The 21,794-nt window shown below is 36.4% G+C and overlaps 1 protein-coding gene across 1 annotated transcript in view; it reads left to right on the forward strand.

Annotated features, from left to right (window-relative positions):
* Positions 1 to 10,076: 10,076 nt before the first annotated feature.
* Positions 10,077 to 21,794, forward strand: part of LOC150098058 (uncharacterized) — a 29,018-nt gene continuing 17,300 nt past the window's right edge. The window contains exon 1 of the mRNA XM_090406213.1: positions 10,077 to 10,191. The gene's annotated coding sequence lies outside the window, so the exon portion shown is untranslated. The remainder of the gene's footprint in view (positions 10,192 to 21,794) is intronic.

The following is a 21,794-nucleotide window of genomic DNA, read 5'->3' on the forward strand; positions in this document are numbered from 1 at the left end:
GGACTTTGGCAAGAATATAGAAAATAAATATCAAGAAGGTGGCAAAATATTCTGGAGAATATTTTGCCATCTTTCAAAATATTAAGAAGCTTAAGAATGGAGGAAAGAGTGCTGTAAAAGGAATTAGAGATGATAAAGGTGACATGAAAACGGGAGAAAAAGATATCCTTGAAGTATGGAGTAATTACTTTGAAAAACTGCTAAATGAAACAAGCAGTGACGACAGCACAGTGGTAAAAAACACTGACCAGGCATGCAGTCAGAAATACATATCCATACTTGAAGTAGAAAAAGCCATCAAAGGCTTGAAATGTGTAAAGGTAGCAGGAGTAGATGATATTCGACCAGAAATGCTGAAGTATGGTGGTATAAGAGTCTTACAGTGGCTGCACTGCATAGTTCATAAAGCATTGACAGAAGAACGAATTCCCGATGACTGGAGTAGAGCCCTCATAGTACTCGTATATAAAAAGGGAAATAAAACTGCATGTGAGAATTACAGAGGTATTTCCCTACTGAGTGTTCCTGGCAAGATCTATGCCAGTATATTTGAGAAACGGTTGAGAAGAATTGTGGAAGAAAAGCTTGGTGAAGAACAAGCTGGATTCAGGCCAAATAGAGGCTGTCAGCATCAGATCTTCACTTTACGACAAATAGTCGAGAAAGCATGGGAATATAACAAAGATCTGTATTTAAGTTTTGTCGATCTGGAAAAGGCATATGACAAGGTGTCTAGAGAGAAGCTATTCAATATGCTACAGTTATATGGTGTCAATAGGACTTTATATCAAGCAATACTTAGTCTTTTTTGAGTTGTAAGTCAGCAGTTAGAATTGAAGGAAGTACAGGTAGATGGTTTAATGTTAAATCTGGTGTGAGACAAGGATGTACATTATCCCCTCTGTTATTCATTATCTGTATGGATCACATTATGAACCAAAGTGGTATTAAACATGATATCAAAATTGGAGATGTTAATGTCAGCTCTTTGCTTTATGCAGATGATGTTATACTTCTAAATAAATCTGCTACAAGTCTGCAAGATTCTCTGACTAAATTGAATAGCTGTTGTAATAGATATGGTATGAAGGTCAGCAATAAAAAGACAAAGACAATGAAAATAGGCAGAATCATTGAAAATGTCAACTGTGTTGTGAATGGAGAACCTGTGGAACAAGTAAAACATTTCAGCCAATTAGGCACGATTTTTACTGAAGATGGTAAATTAAATATAGAAATAGACAACAGAATCAGCAAAGCTGGTATGGTGGGAAGTCAATTGAATAAATTCATATGGAATAAGAGAGAAATTAGTCGGAACACTAAATTAGCTGTGTACAAGACAGTGTTCAAACCAGTTTTAACTTATGGATCTGAGAGCTGGGTCAGAAGTAAGACACTTGACCAAAGACTAGAGACCACAGATATGAGAGTCCTGAGAAAGATCATAGGCGTGAACAGATAGCATCAATGGCAATATCATATTAAAAATGAGGATATTAGGAAAGAACTTGACATTGTCAACATCCAGGAATGTTTTAGCAGAGCTAATCTCAGGTGGTATGGTCACTTAAACAGAATGGGCGAGGAAAGATTAGCAAAACAAGTGTTCTCTGCCAGGTTGGCAGTAAAACGACCTAGAGGAAGACCAAGATATAGGTGGATTGATCCTGTACAAAGTGCTTTGGACGATAGAAATATAAGATCTGATAATGTTGGGGTCTTGACAAGTAACAGACTGATTTGGAGGAAAATTGTAAATAGGAAATTAATAATGATGTAATTTTTTCATGTAGTACTATCATATCCTGTACACCCCTTGAGGGTACATGGCAGGAATTTGATGATGATGATATTTTTCCGTCTATAAGACGAATCTTACTTTTTTGAACCCAAAATTAAGAAATCAATATTTTAAACATAAAACAGAACATATTTGATATTTTTTTAAATATTCAAAGTTGCTCTCCAGACAAAAGGCTGCTGGTTCAAATCCCACCATGGGCATGGATGTTTTTGATTGTCTGTGAAAATAATAGTGGTGATGGTGGACAGTAGATGGCACTGGTATAGATGAAGCGGTTTGTGGATGAGATTGAGTAATGGAGACAGAGAGTTGTAGAGTAGGTGCCCTCCCATGATGAGTCTTAGAACTCCCTGGAGGTGTCAAATAATAATAATAATAATAATATTTAGTAATTAGGTAATATTTTTAAGATACATACTAAGAAATTATGCAACACTCTCGGTTCTGGGCATATCATTTTCTTCATCATTCTTTATTTTCGGACATTTTTATAGGCTATTGATCAAAATATTGCTAATACATTAACTTACCCTGCCAACGAATTGCAGAAGTATGATTGCTTTTAGAGTTCTGATTGGTTTATTCAGAATCGGCCGTTAATGACGTCAATCGACAGAGTTAACAAAGGCTAGTGATTGGCGGAAGTCTGTTCGCGGAGACAAGGTACTGGCACTCTCGCCACGGCAACCATGGATCTCTCAACCGGTAATCCTCCCTCCTTCCCCCGTGTATAAGACGATCCCCCATTTTTGGTCTAAAAATTTTAGAAAAAAGTATCGACTCATACACGGAAAAATACGTTAATTATTTTTATAACCCGTGGAGTCTACGAAGGACAGATATAGCTATACAGTGGCATTAAAGCGTAGTGTGATTGAGTATGCTAAAAAAGAATGGCAGCAGGGTGGCACTTTGGACTTTCACCTACAATAAAAATGGTACAAACTTGGAGGAAATAAGTGCAGCAGTTAATATAAGCAAATTCTAAAAAACAAAATCTCCGCAAAAAAAAAAAAAAAAAAACGGCGAAATTAACCAGAAATTGTAATGAATTAAAAACTTGGATAATGGATCGAAGAAGATCGAGCTGCTTCGTATCTACAAAAATGATTATTCAACGAGCTAAATTATTGACAATAGACAGAAATATCATCGATTTTACAGGGTTGCCATCAAGGTGCTTTAGATTTATGAAGAGAAATGATTTACGCATGCGTACAAAAACGAAACAACACAAAAAATGCCAAAACTTTCTCAGATAGCTAGTATGGATCAAGTGCCTCTGACTTTTGATGTGCCCTCGAACAAGACTGTTGACTCCAAAGGTATATATATATATACCCGTAAATATAAAGAGCCAATCGGCTTCATTTCGGCGATATAAACATTATTGAAATTAAGGGGATATTAAATCCCACATTGTTTTAAAACCGAATAAGAAACTCAAAGATTTGAATCAGAGAGTTTCATGCATGAAACTCTTAATGGGCGCACCTTTTTGACAACTCGTATAGCAGAGTATTTAAGTTCTTTTCGCTATACCCTTTGGCATTAATTTGGTCTAGCTACTCACTGATGAAGCCTCAAAAAAGGCTGAAACCAGTGAGATTGCTAATATGAGTTCACTCTCTTAAGGTTTTTGTCTTAAGGGAACAATTTGAGTCTCCTGGGAAAGTATTTTCCGGTGAGGGGCTTTGTCGGTGAATGCTTTTCTTCGGAATATGAGCGGTTCTGCTCGGTGGTGGTGGTGGTGGGTAGAAGGCCATCACTGAGTGGAGCCAACGCTGAGATGGACGGTCTTTCGCCCACAGTTGAGTGGCCTAGGGATCGTCCGAATTTTTAGAGACGGCTTTACTTATTCATAAGGCTGAAACCGGTCTGGGTAGTGACCTGCCACCATAATGTAATAACAGCATACATTTCCTAAGAAATGTGTTTTTACATTATGGAAAATACCAAGAATAGCGATCAGAACTTTCCCACCTTTGCTACGAGCTGCCTGAGTTGTACTACATACTTGGACTACGTGCATTTGCTCACGCTAGTAGTCGCCGATACTTTTACAGTTTATTATACTGTAAAAGTATCGGCGACTCTCTGATTCCAATCTTTGAGTTTCTTATTCGGTTTTAAAACAATGTGGGATTTAATATCCCCTTAATTAAAAAAAAAAAATATATATATATATATATATATATATATATATATATATATATATATATATATATATATATATATATATATATATATATATATACAGTATATATATATATATTATTGTCAAAACTTCATGCGTCTTATAAGGCGAAAAATACGGTATATATATATATATACAGTCAGGTCAATCTATAAGGTGGCCGAGAGTTAAAATTCCCCAGATCCGTGATTCCTAGGGCCCCGTAATTTCTCAAGTCCAAGTTAGGTACTAATATACGAGGATAGTCTGAAAAGTTCTCTGCCTCGACCATAGATGACAACACTATCGGCACGATTTCTTTTTTTTTTTTTAAGTTTGTACATCTGTCATAAGCATCCATGTGAAAATGCAAGTCATTCTATCGAGTAGTTTGTTTTATACAGCTGTCTGAAGCAAAAGTGTTCTTTGTATCCCTTGAAATGGATAAAATTGAGTATCGCGAGGTTATAAAATTCTTTGTAAAAGAAGGTTTAACGCAAAAAGAAATTCATTCGAAGTTTACAAACGTTTGTGGGCACCCTTCTCCTTCGTTTTCGACAATTAAGAAATGGCCTGCCGAGTTTAAACGTGGCCGTACCAGCCTTGAAGATGATCCACGTGAAGGACGTCCAAAAAGTGTAACAACACCAGAAATCATTGATCAAGTCACGATATGGTATTGGATGACCGGCGAGTCAAAGTGCGTGTAATTGCTGAGACTATAAGCATTTCAAAAGAACGTGTAGGATATAATTCGCATGAAGAATTGCAAATGAAAAAGCTTTGTGTAAGATGGCCTGCCGCGCTTGCTCACAGCAGATCAAAAACGCACTTGCATGAAAATCTTTGAACAGTGCTTGGAGCATTTTAAAAAGAACAAAATTGATTTTGCGCGTCGATTTCTTACTATGCATGTGACTTAGTTTCGCCATTACACATGAGAATCCAAGCAGCAGTCAAAACAATGGAGAGAAGCCAGTTGTTTAGCGCCAAAGAAGACAAAGTCGGTTTCATCAACAGGAAAGGTCATGGCATCGGTGTTTTGGGATGCTAAAAGCATTTTGTTTATTAATTGTGTTGAAAAAGGTTAAACAATAACCGCGGAATATTATTCCGATCTTTTAACCAGACTAGATGAAGAAATTCGTGAGAAAAAACCCGGTTTGCAGAAGAAAAAAATCATCTTCCATCAGGCCAATTCACCTGCTCACAAAGGTATTTTGGCAATGGGAAAATTAAGGGATCTGCACTATGAATTGTTGGAACATCCACCATATTCCCCAGATTTGGCTCCCTTTGACTTCTGTCTCTTCCCAAAAATAAAACTCTTCCTTGCTGGTCAGCGTTTTTCTTCGAATCAAGAGGTGATTGCAGCTGCAGAGGGATATTTTGCAGATCTGACTGAGACCACTACAGGGACGGGATAATGGCGCTGGAGCATCACTGGAATAAATGTATTAATCTTAAGGAGATCATGTTGGGAAAAATATATATATAATTTTGAAATTTATAAATTCGTTTTTTCATTGTTAGGCCGAGAACTTTTCAGACCATCCTCGTATTAATACAATCTTTTAATATAGAATTGCTCACAGAAAACATTCGAAACAAACCAAGGACGCAATAAATTGCGTCCTTGGTTTCTCGGCGAAATGGTTTCCTTACTTTCCCCTGCAGCATGAGCGCCTGGCGTTGTTCACAGTAAGGGTAGTTCACAATAAGGGAAGTCACTTACTGTGACCAAAGTCACAGTAAGTGACTTTGGTCAGTGTATAATCTGTTCATTTGTAACAGACCATCGATGTAAACAAATACATACATGTGAACTATACGTGATCATTAGGTGAAGTTAATTATGTAAATATAATTTTATTGTTAATTCCCCAGCTTTAAAATCATAACCATTTACAGTGCATGTTACGCAATTAAAACATTCCTTCACTCAGTGAAATCATGACACAAATCATTGAAATAATCCGGAGAGAGAGTATGCAGCATTTTCTGTTCGTGCAAGATTTCTTACCTAGGAGATACATGGACGTGTATCTACATACTGAACTATCCACAAAATTTCTTTATAGATGAATCAACATAATGCAGATATGTACTATGATGCTACCTTACTCTACAAACATAATTTAGATAGAGTCCAGCAACTAGAGATATAACTACTTATGGATTATTATATTTCTGATATGTAGACACCTTCTAAAAGCCAAAGAAATCCTGCAAACTAAGAATATAAAAGATATCAGTTCCAACTTCACGGTTTATCAGGCAATAGTCAGCACATCAGTGTAACCACATGGACGTGTATCTACATCCCACTATATATACAGGGTGTTAGGGATAAATTTGACAGTTTCGTAAGGAAAAAGAAAATCTTCTTTGTATCTATTAAATTTAATGAATTGACAAAAAAACATTACAGGCAGAGTTAATAACCACCATTAGCATCGATCACAGCTTCAATTCTGCTTCGGAACCTCGAACAAGCTGATGCTACAGTCTCCCTGGGAAGGGCCGCAAAAACTGTTTTAATTTTATCCATTAACTGGGCTTTTGTATTACTGGAAGTGCGATTGGTGTCTTTTTCAACTGCGCCCCATACAAAATAATCCATGGGGTTAAGGTCTGGGGAGTTTGGAGGCCAAACATTTGGACTGGTGAAGTCGTAGAAATTTTCAGACAACCATTTTTGACTTTTCCCAGAGGTGTGGCAAGGGGCCGAATCCTGCTGCCATACATACGGCCTACCATTGGCTACCCTTGTTATCCAGGGCTTGACTACAGTTAGCAACTCCACGAACAAAGCCCGAATTCCAATGCCAGGGTTCTTCAACACCTGTTCCTGCAGATTTGCGAGGAATTCTGCTGTACGAACGCAATCAGATCGTCTGCTAGGGATCTTTCTTCTTGTTACATCCTCGTAGTCACCATTGCAAGTCTCTAGTTCATGCCTGATTGTTTTTACTGTATTCAGGGAGCATTGGGCAGCAGTCGTAATATCCTTATTTTGATGGCGGGCACGAATCATCATGATACAAGTTATTCTCTTCCATGATTCAGGTGGGTTCCAGCTATCCATCCTTTCTGACATCTTGTATATGAATGAAGAAGGGTCCAAACTTTTAAATGAAGAGAAGTGTGTGTTAATACATGTAACTTACGGAAAAATATAATTAATTATAAATATGTCAAATTTATCCCGAACACCCTGTAGTAGGAGGTAGACTTTGTAACTATACAGGCATGACAAACAAATAAATAAATAATTTTATGCAAGGAAAGCTGAATTATATATAATCATTAACATTTGAAGCTTCCGAAGCGCAACTGAAAGAACTATGGCACAATGCTCCCTTCGACTGGAAAAGACCAAAGTTCCACTCTCGTCCTGACGATAAGAATCTTCATACGGGCTTCTTTTTTTTTTTCAGAGGCGTAGCTAGGAAGGGGCGGAGGGGGAAGTCCACCCTGGGCGGCACTTCGAACCTTTTTGAACTTTTGCAGTTAATTCTACAATACAGTCTCGAGAACTCATTTCCAAATATAATAATACTACTGCGAATTTTCATCACAATTGCTCTAAGGTTTGCTAAGTGTGAGAGGAGTTTTTTCTAAATAAACTTTATTAAGCATTACCTACATTACTATGAAATAGACTTCGCCAATGACATAGAAGATTTTGCTAACAGAAAAGCAAGAAAAATAATATTTTAAAATTTTTTATAGTATAACTAAGATGAAAAGCCAAACGGCTATTTAAAAAAAAAAAAAAAAAAAAAATAGCCGTTTGGCTTTTCATCTTAGTTATACTATGTTATAATATAATATAGTGACACACCTTTCGCGCAATCGTATAGCAAAACTATGTAAGTTTTCTTCACTTAAACTCTGATATTCTAGGTCTAGCTACTCACTGATGAGACCTCGAAAAAGGTTGAAACCGGTCTGGGTAGTGACCTCTCCTCATAATGTAAAACAGTACTACATCTCTTAAGAGCTGTGTGTTTTACATTATGAGAAAATATCAAGAACAGTGAGGGAACTTGCTCCACTTTTGCAACGAGTTGCCGTAGTGTGGCACTACCAAGTGGTCACTTACGCTTGGATACGCTGACAGTTCGTCGGCATGAAACGTTACAGATCGTAGTTTTCGATCTTAGTTTCGCTTACTGGCTGAAAAACAATAAGGGATTTTTATCCCCTTAACTTATAACATTTTAAAATGTTGGGATTAAAGTTTTACTTAAAAAATAAACATAGTATTTTAATTTATTTCCCTATACTGTTTTGAGTCTATATAGCAGTCTATATTTTTGTAGTATTTTTGGTGTGTATTGAGAGGGGCGGCCAACTCAGGGACCGCCTCGGGTGACAAAAAGTTTAGCTACACCACTGCGTGAGTTCAATCATTCGCATTCTAAGTGGCAGATCCTGACTTCAGTTTTATACGAAAGGATCATACATTTTAGGTTTAGCGGTTAATATTTATATTTATTTATTAGATAATTGTAAGAGTTGTAAGTTTTTCTTGTTCTCATCGTATTTTATCCTCTCTTTGGTATGTTTAGGCTCAACTAGCCTAAGTAGTGGCTTCATATTACCTTAATTAATTCTGTAACAGGGAGAGTAATCCTATCTGCATAATTTATAATGTCTACCAATTGTGAGTGTGTATTCTGCATTATGTTCACTTGTTTTTATTCGTTTTCTGGGTCAAAAACCCTTCCATCTGCGTAAGTTCAACTGAATGACTCACTTTAAAAGTCCTTATAGGTTCCTTGCGTCCTAGATGAGATTCAGATCCAGGTTTAGCCTGGGTCTGAATCTCATCTAGGACGCAAGGAACCAAATCAAAGGCGACTCATCCTCTTCGTCACCTCCCTAGAAATGGAAAGATAGTAACCGCTTCAGTAACAGTTCCTGGAGAGAAAGTGGAACTTTTTTTTTTTTATGTGGCTCTCACTCACGAAAGGTTGAGCTAAGGATGTTTTAAATCATTTATATATACATTTGTATTTTTTTAATATCCGGAAATCCTGCTATGGTTTCCATATTTCCAAATATGGAACTTTTTTTCAAACCACTTCGCTTCTTCTAAGTGGCTTCACACTGAGCGATGAAATCCATCTCTCACCTAAAGACAAACCACAAGCATTCATACCCACGACGGGATTCGAACCTGCAATGCGTTCGTTGGAAATGGGATACACTCAGTCAACTTGTCTCACCGTGAAGAACTCTTTGTGAACCAGCTAGTGTAGTATTTCACAGTCGAATGTTTTTGGCGTATAAGAATCGTTGGTGTTAAAGGTTAATATTCCCTCACAAACAAGAATAAGGGACCACGAATAGAATTGTTAGTCTCATCTTTCCATATTGTTTTATATTATTATTATTACATAGTTGCGTATGTTGATTCTCTTCTTCTCCCCCCCCTACAACTTTTTTTTAAATTTTTTTGCCAAATTTTTGGCTAGAAAATGATTACAGAGATTTTTAGTTTCAAGTTTATATGTGTAGTAATACCGAAGTTCACGTGATTCACGTTTTTAAATTGGTTTAGGAGATGCATTGATTTCATTTAATTCTATTCATTCTTTATGTGCGTGTGTGTGAATAACATAATGTAAAAGTATCACATGTTCTGTACTTAAAAAATCGTATATGCATCTTTATCGCTTTTACTTAATTGCGGTGAAATATGCTAATTTCCAGCTTCCTTGGAAATATTCGCTCACCTGTAGCTGACATCAAAGAATCATAGAATGATGGTCACTCTATAATTAATACCATCCGAAAGCTGATTGTAGCCAAGTGTTAAAACTAGAAAGATCTAATGGTTTGATACTGTCAAGTCATTTCGTATCCATAATAATGAGCTTTTATAGCAGACCTTGATTCACGAAAAGAATTCTTTCTCATAAATGTTTGCATGTGACGTAACTTTGTTGAAGATAAATAAAAAATGAATCTGTATTGTGTATCGTGAAGAGTTCACTAGTAATTTGATCATATTATCAGCCGATACGCGACCCATAATGCACCTTTACCGACGGATATTCACTCGTGCACTCAAGGTCATAGCAACTATATAACGTGCAGCGTTACCATATTGGTTTGTTCCAACCGAGAAGCCGACTAAAGAGGAGAGAGAGCCGTAGCAACGGAACATTTCAAGGAAGCCCATCATCGCTATTAGGTGAGTGTGATCCAATCGTTATTTTGAATAATACAAATACTGTGTCTTCGACAATCCTACTGATAAGTAGAATTGATTCCAATTCGGTCATATTATATGAAATTAATAAAACAAAGTACTCAATGAATTTCCCATAGCTTATAATCTTCGGTGAATATCAACAAGTTCTTTCTCTTTTCTTAACTTCTAACCCGCCAGTAGATTAAGTGGTACGTCTTGCGATCTTACTTATTCCCATTACCAATAACAACATTAATAATGGCTACTTTCATTTCAGCCCTAGATAATAATATTAATCTTTAAATAAAGGTGTTCGAGTGTAGATATCGGCAGATAATTTTGCAGGCGTCTCTCAACTCGGATAATTATTTTTACTTTTAAGGAAAAAATCGGAGAGACAACGGAAAATTTTAATAAGACGTTTTTCAAATTAAATGATAAGACAAAACGCAAAGAAATGCTTATTTCTGTTATGACGCTCCAAACAGTTACAAATATGATACTTATTTGTGCATGCGTGTTAACTTTATTTCTTTTACATATTATCATCGACATTCTCTTGTTTATTGTTATATTAATGCTAACCAGTGTAAACCTTTCTATGTACGAGTGAACACTTCATTTCTTTTTAATGCTCTGTCAAATAACTTGTAAATAACTGCCGGGGGGGGGGGGGGAAGCCAACTTAACCTCCGTTTCAGCAGTTCCGTGGGAAAGTGCTAACACTTCATGCAAATCTTGCGATACATGGAATTCTAGACTTGTTTACTTCTAGTAATTTCTCCAGATTTAAGTTTTGGTTTAAAATAAAAAAAAATCAAAAGTAATTTTCTTCTATCGATCCAAATTTATTGGAGAAGCTTATGAGAAAACGAACCGCAGAAATATTACACACGAAGGCGTCATATTTCGCTGATTTTTATATCCTTAAATTTACAAACCGTATCACTTGAATTCACATTCAAGTGATACGGTTTGTAAATTTAAGAGAGACGAGTAATATTCCTGAAATATTAATCGCTGCATGCCAAACTATGAAAGAACATAATTTGTGTGAATAGCTCAAATTGCTATCAGTTACTCCTTGAAATTGAGCATTCTTTCTCTGTAAAACCAATAAATAAATAAAAGGTTAATTCGCTTTCCTTCACCTTCTTAGTGCTAAATGTAAGTTTGATTAGTAATCATCAAATGATTTATGTAACTAGTAGTTTATGTTTATATATATATATTGATAAATTCGCGCGTATTTTTTAATACTATTGTTAGTGGACAATGATACTGTACTTATGTGCTAAGTTACAGCTAGACAAGACGTGTTCATAAGACATAGCTTTGTCGAGCATGCCTTGGAGTGCTTGACAGCGATTAATGCGATAACTTTCCTTAATCCATTCCCTTCAGATATGATCATCAATGTTAGAAATAATTGCATGACGCTTCCAAGGACTCTTCGCGAGGGGAAGGAAGTGACACCTAATCGTCTCCCGTACTACTTAATTCTCTTATTATACACAACTACCATCAATGCCTTCTACTGCCCATCATCCCCACCAACAGTATTTTTGTCTAAATCATGATTTTAGTTAAGCTATAAAAAAAATTAGAGCAATTATTCTTAAATCCACATTCTTCACTATCGACTGTTTTCGGATGGGTCGCACACGCAGATTTTACTTTTTTAATGTGTTACAGTAGTTTTTACTATTCCCTAGTGAGCAAAATTCAATCCAATCCTAGTGAAACATAGCCTGGTTAAACGAGTGGTTAGCTTCTTCGCTTTCAGTAGGGTGCTAGTCTCCTAAGTCTACCGTGCCGTGGATATTTTGTGGGTGTCTTATAAAAGGGCAAAGGATTTTTCATCTCCGGTGTTAGACCACCAACGGTTCTTACTGTGATTATCTCACCCTAAGTGCCGTTGATATACTGTTGGTTTATAATTTTTCGTGGAGCGGAGTCGCCTTTAAATAATTTATATTTAAGGACATTTCAAATTTTGGAAGTTTTCCATTTATGTACGATATGGATAGTTAAAAAGTCAATTTCCAACATTTCCGTCGGAAAGCCTAAAGGTTGGAAAAAAAATTCTTGTTCAGAATTGAGTTATAATTGAACTCCGAATTAAGAACTTGAAAGGAAAATTGCATCTGCCAAAATTCCTTTTTTTATTTTAACTTGGAAAAACTGTGGTTAAGCCAACGTAACCAAAGTTTGAACTGATTAAATTTCACGAAGGCTTTACTAACTTAAATTCATATCGGTAATTTTGAGTTGTTTTTGCTTGGAGTTCTTGCTTCGTTAGTACATCGTACACGCGAGACTTCAGGATGATTTGATATGAACATAGTAGTTATCACAAATCTTTAAAAGCGTCGCATTTTATTTCAATATCTGTATTAAGTTTTGGAAATGTGATCTGAAAACTGATCATCATGGCGTCTTTAACTGGAGCACAGGTTTGTTTTCCGTTTTGCATGTGCTACCATAATTAAAATAACCCAAGTACGATATGGTGGGGAGAAAAGAGTACTGAATCCTTCAGTACACGCGGTATGAGATATGCCCTTCGACTGCATACACATTAATAGAAGAGCACGTGTACCGTCTACGCCATTACATCTAGCTGTAGTAATGGTGTTGACGTTGGAAGAAAAAACGTTTATTGTTCAGCATTATTTTCATTCATACTGAGTTGGGTAGAGCAAATGGTCCAAGCCTAAAACACGTTTATGAGTAGTTTGTTCGTTTCCGTAAGCGTGCCCCAAGCAATAGCGTCATTATTGGCTTAAGAGGTTGAGAATCGAGAATGAGTTGTTCCATTCACCCTGTATTTGTATAGGATGTGTCGTGCAAAAAACATTCATTCCAACAGGACTGAGCAACCTGTCAAATGGTTCTCGAGCGTATTTATCAGAACACTTCCTCGGGAGGGTCATTTCGAAGTTCACAGAATTTTCGTACCCTTCACGTTCTCCTGATCTCGCATCGCTTAATGCCTTTTTTGTTTCGGGTGTGTTGAAGGAATGGTATTCCACCATGACCCGCCTTCAAACATTGAACTAAGGATAAAATTACACGATATGTCCCAATGTAGCCGATGACGGAACTTTCGCATCATTAATGTAGCATCATTAATGCTTTATTCGATCATGATTCCACTGATAGTTGTGGATGTACATATCAGGTGTAAACATTTTCTTTTGTTAATAAATCCCTTTACTACAACAATGTTTTGGAGTTATTCAGTACTGTTTTTGCACCATATTGTATGAAATTTTTTCCAGTTGTACCATACAGTGACATCTGCACCAGCACCTTTTTTTCTTAGGATTTTAGGTTGCACCCTAGCCATGACTATATCGCTTAACCCATGTAGCTTACAATAATGTTAGGACGTTTTTCTTGTGAAAATAACTAAGTTTTTAAATATCCAGTGTTTGATAAATATAAAATCTTAAGCGAAACGACATGCCATCAATCGCAATGGTCAAAGAAACTTTAACATTACTCTTCGATCCTCTAACATGCATTTTTGAGTTACCAAAAAAGATTCACAATGTTCTAAGAGGCCAAGTGAAACGTAGCCTCTCTTAGAACAAGGCATTAGAAGAATGGAAACATTGAAGTTATGTTAGTGAAGAATACTGAAAATTAAATAGACGAAAAAGTGACCAAGAAAATACGCCGCCGAAATAAAAGACTAAATAGTACTTGGAATGTAGGAGGGAAAAGAGGTAATTGGATTGATTGAATATCTCCCGAGCTTAGGCACAATTTCTCGAATGATTTTTGAAGGAAAGGTAATGCATAAGAGGAGACAACATTGGAACGCAGAAGTTTCTGGAACAAGCAATCAGGACAAAAGACGATGAATTTAGTCTTTTTCCGTGACTACAAAGACGCAGCGAATTCCTCTACTACTCTATGAATGGTGCAGAAATGATTGCTTAATCAGTCAGGAACCAGAACTTGACAAAATTAATTTAAAGTAATTTTTCTGAATTCGCAAAACGGATTTTTATTTTGTTACTTGATGATAAAATAAACGTTAGTTACATTATAAAGAATTAAATGACGAATTTAATTGCTGAATAAAACAATTGTTTTATTTTATCCTTACTTCTCTTAAGTGTGCAACTAATTTTGTGGAAGAAAGCACGAATTACAGATATAAACTGGGTAAATCAAGCGATGAAAGGGAAAAAAACTAGAATGAAAATTAACAAGGAAAGATTTAATAAAATTTGTACCTCAATGAGGAAAGAATAAAATGAGTTAAGATGGCGCCAATAGATTATTAATGGACCTAATTATATTTAAGATTGGTAATAAATCGTACCAGAATATTCAACAAAAATAATAGAAGGTCCAAATAGGTAACCGCATTAAAATAAAAAAAAATATTTAAAATTGCACTAATTGCATGGTAAGAAAAATAAAGAGTTATAGAATCCCGTAAACTACTTTGGGTTATGGAAATTTTCGTCTAATGAAAGGGTTTGCCTCTTCAATCTGAAGTTTTACGCTTTTCCTGATATAAATTTTTCTGCATAAAAATAAATACTTCGAACAATAGTTCGACAGACGTTTTAATGACAGTTGGCAACTACTGAATTACAGATAATTAACCAATAGTGCTTTTCTAGACGGTAATTTGAAACTAATTATCTCCAACATTACTTAACTACGCCGAGTAGATGTTTAGTACCTGTCACTGCTTAAGTCATTATGAGCTCACTGGGCCGTCCATGTACGCGTGATGGTATCGCTGAATGAGTGCTTCTGCGAGTTGATTAAAAAAAAAATCCTGCAATTGCTGTCACAACGGTTTAGCTTACTTTTTATTCAGTTTATGACGACGAACTGCTGAATATTTCAGTTATAACCAACAGCATGTCAAGATTAATTTAAAAACTACGAAAGATTTTATTTTTTCTGAAAGATAGAATTGTTAATGAATTATTTTTTCGCGTGGCAACTTATGCTCGCACACATTAAATTACTGAGAAGTAGTTTAATTATTTGTACTTTTTTTTTTTCATAAACGAAAAAAAAAAAAAATCGAAGACAAAACAGAACTGTTAAGGCTCTTACGTCATTAACGGCTGGCAAAGTTTCAATCTCATCGATGGCTGAAATGAAAAACTGAGTACACACAACAAAAAAAAAAAAAAAAAAAAAGGGGTGATCCAAGATTAACCCTAGCCTTTTTTACTCCTATGAATTTTCAGGCGAAAACCGTGAAAAGAGATCCCAGTGAAGCAAGAAGACCCTACAGTATAAATTTTCATACTTAATTTTTATTCATTACGTGATTCCTCCAGGGAGTCCAAGGAACTCCTCGCGGGAGGACACTACATCCACTACTCAATTCTCCTACGACCTTCAATGGCATGTACCGCTCATAAACTTCTTTTTTTTTTTTTGTCTGAATTGCGTATATTTAAAGGCCGATTTGTCTGTACGCGGCATGAAAAACCAGTTTCCCTGGAGGGAACTTCTCTACCTCCGTATGAGATCGGCTAACTAACCTTCAATTGAAAAAACCCATGTAAGGATCTCCCTCGTCACGAGAATCGAACCCAGGTCTTTTCCAATCGAAGGGCTTAATGTTCCTTTCAAGTGCTGTTAAGTTTACTTTTGTTTAAATAAACAAAAAAAAAAGTTTTGTTTCTTAGTTTTTACTTCTGGGGATTTGAATGGTATTGTGCGACAAAGTTTCATAATGCTAGACTGCCAGAAAACCATTTGATTAGAGGAACTTCTGGTAGTTTTTAGCCGATTTCCTTGTTACTCATTTCAGTGTTTGAAATCGATTGTGTTTAGAATCCAGTTGTGTGCCGCCCTCCCTTGATGTCTTAAATTATCAAATAGCCATTGTCTTAGGTGGACTAACTGCCACCCGATTTCCTAGTATTTTACTGCATGTTCTACTGAAATTCTTGATATAATACTCAGTGAATGTGGAGTTCTGTTTACATTGAATTGCCAGGAATTTACGTTAATGAAAGATGCAATTTAAGAAAAAAATATTTCATTGATTTTTCGCATTTCTCTTAAATAAGAGTTTGCAGTAGTTAAAGCTCAGAATAATATTCTAAAGATTTATAATTCCTACACTATTGAAAATGAAAATGTTATACTAGACAGATGAGTTCTGTTCTGTCAACAGTTTCAAATTTGCTTCTTTGGAGAATCATTAACACAATATTGATTTTCTCGTATTGCTAGCACTCACTAGATTATTTTTGCATCTTTTTATGCGAAAGACCTGAATATATTCATTAAAAGCCTCTTTAATCTTAAGTGTAATAAATTCTGATCTAACTAGAATTAAGCTGCTTCATGTCAAGTCTATTTCTCAGTGATTTTGCATTTTTTTATTTAAAAAATCATAAATACAGAACTTGTTATCAATCGTTAAGATAAGAGCAACAAGACTCTTTTTTTTTATTTAAACTTAGCAGTAGTAAGACTGCTATGTAAGTAACCGTCCGAGGATCGGCCACAAAATTATATAACTGCGTTAAATTGCTATCCCAAACAGCTAAGATGATTTGGTGTACAGAAGTCGATGAAAAACATTCCCCGTGGCCTTAATTTAAAAAAAAAATTACTTTTTAATTGCATCATGAAATTCCTGAAATGTTTCCTCAAGGGGTGGACAGTACTACAGTAAAAACTTGCATCATTACTAACTTCCTATCTGCAATTTTCCTCCAAATCAGTCTGCTACCTGTCAAGACTCTAACATTATCAGATCTTATCTCTATTTTCTAGGGCACTTTTGCCATATCATTCCACCTATATATTGGTCTTTTTTCCTAGCAGAGAACACTTATTTTGCTAATCTTTCCTATCCCATTCTTCAACTTTTTTTATTACTTTTCTGAATAATAAATTCAGAAATTGTCATTCTTTCTGTTAATGACAGATTATTAATAGTCATTTTTTCCCGAATTGGTTGGCTGAGTGGTTAGCTTATCCGTTCTCCAACCAACAGGCTGAGATTCGAATCCCGCCGTGGGCCCACCCCGCTTATATTTGGAGGTCTGAAGTGGCTTGAAAAACATTCCATATTTGCTCTTGAAAGCAGGGTTTCTGGACTATGTAAAAAAAAAAATTTATAAAATTTTTAAAATGAATTTCTGGTACTAATGCATACTACAGGATCCAACCTTTCATGACTAGTAGTCACATAAAAATAAAAGTTCAGAATAAAAAATCTTGATTATATAAATCAAGTGGATATTAAATCTAGCATTATTTCAAAACCGAATGCAGAAACTATGAAAGTTATTATTATTCGTGACTCCTCGCGGGAGGACACCCACTGTATAACGCTCGGTCTCCACTACTATACCGAACCTCTACTACCAATCAACGTCATCTACTGCCCACACCCACCATAGCTAGTATTTTTTGTCTGTAAATTGCGTGTGTTCAGAAGGGACGATTTGTCTATACGATTTTTCGTACGAAATTTGACCAGAGAGCTTACGGGAATAATCTTTAGTTAATTTTAATATTAGAATGCAGCAGTAAAAGGAAAAATGTACATGGCAGATTGATTTTAAAGAATGCTGATGGTAGGGAGGTAACTGAATCAGTTGAGTTACTGAGTGAGCACTTTGCAAAAGTATATCATCCAGGTGGTGACATTGCAGAAACGAATAAACCAGTAGATTATACGGGAATTGTGGTTAATGAAGTGGAGGTGAGTAGTCTATTGCATAACCTCAATGTCAATACATCTGTGGGATTGGATGGTATACCAGCTCGTGTTGTACGAGAAGCAGCTAAAGAATTGTCAGTACCCTTGACCATTTTGTTTAATTTGGGTCTGGGTTAGTCCCGAGCGGGTGGAAAGAGGGGAAAATAGTTCCACTGCATAAAGGTGGTTCCAAGACTGCTGTGGTAAATTACCGACCGATTAGCATATCAGGAATCATTGTCAAGGTCTTAGAGAAATTAGTCAAGAAAAGAATACAGGATTGGATAGATGAAAATGGGATATTGTATGGGGGACAACATGGTTTTGTGAAGGGTAGATCATGCCTCAGTAACTTGCTCACGTTTTATAATACAGTGACGGCTGAACTGGATAGGGGTAATGGGTTTACAGTGATACTACTGGACCTTGCCAAGGCCTTTGATAGGATACCACATGGAACCCTAATCAGTAAACTGGAGCAGATGGGTATAGATATAGGGTTGGTGAGATGGATAAGAGGGTGGTTGAAGGAGAGATATCAAAGAGTGGTTTATTCAGGAGTGGAGTCTAAAAGACGTCTTGTGACTAGTGGAGTGCCACAGGACTCTGTTCTTTGACCACTGCTTTTCAATTTGTTCATCAATGATATTGGAAAGAATCTGAGAGGAAGTGTTCACTTGTTTGCTGATGATGCAAAGTTGGGTAGAGCAATTGTGAGTGCACAAGATGTCAAAATTTTACAGGATGATTTGGATAGTTTGGAGAACTGGGCTAGGAAAAATGGATGTCAATTTAATGTGGCAAAGTGTAAGGTTATGCACTTTGGGGTGAAAAGAATAGCAGCAGTATATCGCATTGGTGGAATCATACTCCAGGAGATTGAGGCCAGGGATTTGGGAGTGTTGGTGGATAGGGAGTTGAAGTTTAGGGGGCACATTGCAAAAGTAACTAAAACAGCTCACCAAATCACTTGGCTTCTGAAAAATAGTTTAACATGCAGAGACGAACAAGTTGTTGTTCCTCTGTATCAAGCCTTGATAAGACCCCATCTGGACTTCTGTGCCCAGCTATGGGCACCAGGGTTTCTTCGTGATGGGGAGGAAGTGGAGAGGGTCCAGAGACGAGTGACCAAGATGATAGCAGGTCTGTGGAATGAACCTTATGAGAATAGGTTGAAGATTTGTGGGTTGCAGAAATTGGACGATAGGCGAAGGAGGGGTGATATGATTGAGACATTCAAATTACTGAAGGGTTTTTATAAGATTGATCCAGAAGATATTTTTGAAAATATGACTGGTGGTGGGAGGACTAGGGGCCATGCATGGAAGCTGGGCAAGAGCGTGGTTGACAAGGGTGTTAGAGCTAGGTTCTTTACTTGGAGAGTGGTAAATGAGTGGAATAAGCTTCCAGAGTCTGTTGTGGATGCTACGACCGTGAATGAGTTCAAGGCAAGGTATGATAGATACTGTGTGAATGTTGAATAGTTGTTCTTGACATGATGTTAGGGCCTCCCTCGATGAGTCTGTCGACTCCTTGGAGTTTCCCGGAACAATAATAATAATAATAATAATTTTGGGTGTAGTTTCCACTGAATTTATATATATCAAAGGGATTCCTTTTTGATGTATTTGATTGAATCATTGATTCCTTTCAAAGGATTCAATGATTCAAATAAACCTCCGAATAAATAATGCACAAGTTCCTGCATTTTTTTTTTTTTTTTTTTTTTTTTTTTCTTCCCATCTAGGAGTCCACAAGATCGTTTTTGCTTATCCTGCTTCAGTCATACTGCAAGATCAATAGAATTATAAGAATAAGCTCGAGACTAGATGGGATTTCCCATTAGGGACAAATCCAGACTGATCATGTAGCTTGCATTGACCGGGAAAATATAACAATACCAATGTTTTCAATGCATTTGTAGAATTCGTAACCTTAAAAACAGATCCAGCCTTCAAGTTTCAAGAAATCATGTTTAAATACGACACCAACGAGCCGACACAACTACGTTACTACTGTCCAAAATCAAATCGCCTTATCTCTTAACATTAATTTCCATTTTGTCATTTCACGCATTACATTGTCAATGCTGTAATGATTATTTATACGTCAGCAGGATAACGCCATATTAATGGTATACCAGAAGCACTGATTTAAATCATAATTTCAAAAAAAAAAATTAGCATCTTGAATATTCAACATTTTATATGCTATGACAACTTTGTTTTTTTTAAGCATGCGCAGATGTACTCGGCCTGTTTTGTTACGTGTTCTTATCAAGTTCCAGAATTCATTATTTATCATTACATTTATCCCTATCATTTGATAAAATGACATCGAAGATTACGTGTTATTCTAATAGTTTTTAATTTTATCGCTTTTGGTTAATCGTTCAGTTTAATCTGGGCGCATTTATGTTTACTATATATATCCTTAATGAATTTCACTGCTATTTGACTCGTACAAACTGAAGCGAATCGGATAATAGCACGGACATATTTTCTCTGAGACTTGTTTAGCTATAAGGAAAGTAGTACAATTTACAGCTGAATTAAACAGCTGCGTTTCAAATAACATGCACACGCTCAACAAAACAGTACATGGGTATATGCAAAACTTTTTGCAAAGTAAAGAAGCGAGTAATATAGGATTGTAATACGTTTAATAAAATCGAATTACAGTTGATGTCGTATAGGTTGTCAGTGACATTTGCTCGCAAATACAATAACACTAGGGAAGGATGATTTGGAAATAAATCGTACACGAAACTGTGATCAGATGAACATACCAAAAAAAAAAAAAAAACTGACTTGCAAAGCTGTAGCTCTGTCGTTTATTTTAAAAATGGTTGGTTAAAGAAAATAAGCAAATATACCTGGTAAAGTGCTTACAGTGCAGTGAAGCATTATGAGTATCGTGCGATTAGCAGTTTGCTATTTAGAAAATTTGCAGCCTCTGTAGTTTATTGTTCTAAATAGAACGTTACTGGTTTGATGGGTGAAGCATATATGCTTTTCATATTCCCCTTTGTCTGAGAGGGAAGTTCTTTTGAGTGGAGAGTTATTGAGCTTTAAGCTTGCCCTGGAAGGGCAGTGAGATTAGCTGTGTTCAGCTGAGCATAGAATTGACTTGGGTCTTTTGTATTTGTAGAATTCTGCTTCATTGTAGTCTGAAGCTTGCTTGATCAGCAGGTTTGGATGATTGCTTGTCTTGATGAAGAACTCTTCTGCTGGATCATGAAGGAGGGATGTGATGTAGAAATTGTTGACTTCTCCTTGAATCTGGGAGTTTCTAATGAGGCGTGTAGAGTCATTCTCGGGCATTTATTCTGTATCCTCTGCAGTTTTCGAATGTTTGTTTCGAGTATGGCTCCATGCAGGAGATGCGTGAGTGATGACTGGGCGTATTACCATCCTGTATGAGTAGTTTGTTCCCTGTATCCAGTTTGCTTCTTCTGTTGATCAATGGGTAGAGTTGCGCGATTACTTTCGATGTCTTCCAGCTTATGTGTTTTTTATGCCTCGTGAATTTGAGTTTTTTCTTGTCTAGCATCACGCCGGGATTTGACTTGAGTCTCCCATGGAATCTTGCCTCCTAGCAGGTGTATGTTCTCCTTGGTCTGGACCTTCTTTTTGGAGAACAGCATGGCTGAACTCTTCTGGGGATTTGCTTGCATCCTCCAGTCCATCAGGCACTTCTCCATTGTATGAATACTGCTTTGGAGTCTTCTGATAGCCAGTTAGTCTATCAGAAGACTCCAAATTAGAAGACTCCAAAATATGAGCTGAGAGATCTTGCTAATAAAGCAGTATCATCTGCATATAATGCAGTGATTCAAAAACTTGGGTTTTGAGGTATCAGCTATGTAGATAGAAAATAGTAAGGAGGA

Source organism: Typopeltis vanoorti, chromosome 16 (genome assembly GCF_054136105.1).
Source record: "Typopeltis vanoorti isolate ZY-2024b chromosome 16, IOZ_Tvanoo_1.0, whole genome shotgun sequence".
In the NCBI taxonomy this organism is placed as follows: Eukaryota; Metazoa; Arthropoda; class Arachnida; order Uropygi; family Thelyphonidae; genus Typopeltis; species Typopeltis vanoorti.